Source organism: Phocoena sinus, chromosome 8 (assembly GCF_008692025.1).
Source record: "Phocoena sinus isolate mPhoSin1 chromosome 8, mPhoSin1.pri, whole genome shotgun sequence".
In the NCBI taxonomy this organism is placed as follows: Eukaryota; Metazoa; Chordata; class Mammalia; order Artiodactyla; family Phocoenidae; genus Phocoena; species Phocoena sinus.
In genome coordinates, this window is record NC_045770.1 from 49,691,955 (window position 1) to 49,692,621 (window position 667).

Genomic DNA, 667 nt, shown 5'->3' on the forward strand with positions numbered 1-667 from the left:
AGGATATCACCTCTGTTTAAAATTTCTAGTGGCTGCTGTGGTCATCAGTATAATACACAGTCCTCAGCATGACCAAGAAGACTCGTTCTATTCAACATTACTGGGTTTTAACCATATAAAAACACATGAAGTGTTTTCGAGCCTTCAATTTTGCTGCTTATTCTTCATAGATACCCTTGCCTCCTACCAGTGTGGACACCAATTTATCCTCCAAGACTCAAATACCACCACCTCTATAAAGTCTTCCTTAACCAACCTCCAGGTAGTCTGGTGTGCCTATTAGGGTATTTTTGTAAATTGCAGGAATATTATGGAATGAAATGAAGCAAAGCCAGGTTCTCATTCTTGTTTTACAATTTTATAAGTGAATGATTCAATTTCATCTGTAAACTGGGGATACCACCTACCATTTAGAATTATTTGTAAGTATCAGAGGAAATCTATGTAAAGAGTTTGCCAATGCCTACCATATAGTAAGTGCTCAACACATTTCATTGTCTTATATGCCTGTCTCCTCCAACAGATGGCAGAAAAGATTAATCTTGCATCTCAGAGTGCCTGGCTCATTGCAGGTGCCTCATTCATGTTTTCAAGAACAGAGTGATGAAAGATATAGGAAAAAGAAGTCACTTTCTAAAGGCACTTAAGAAATAAAAGAGATACAAAC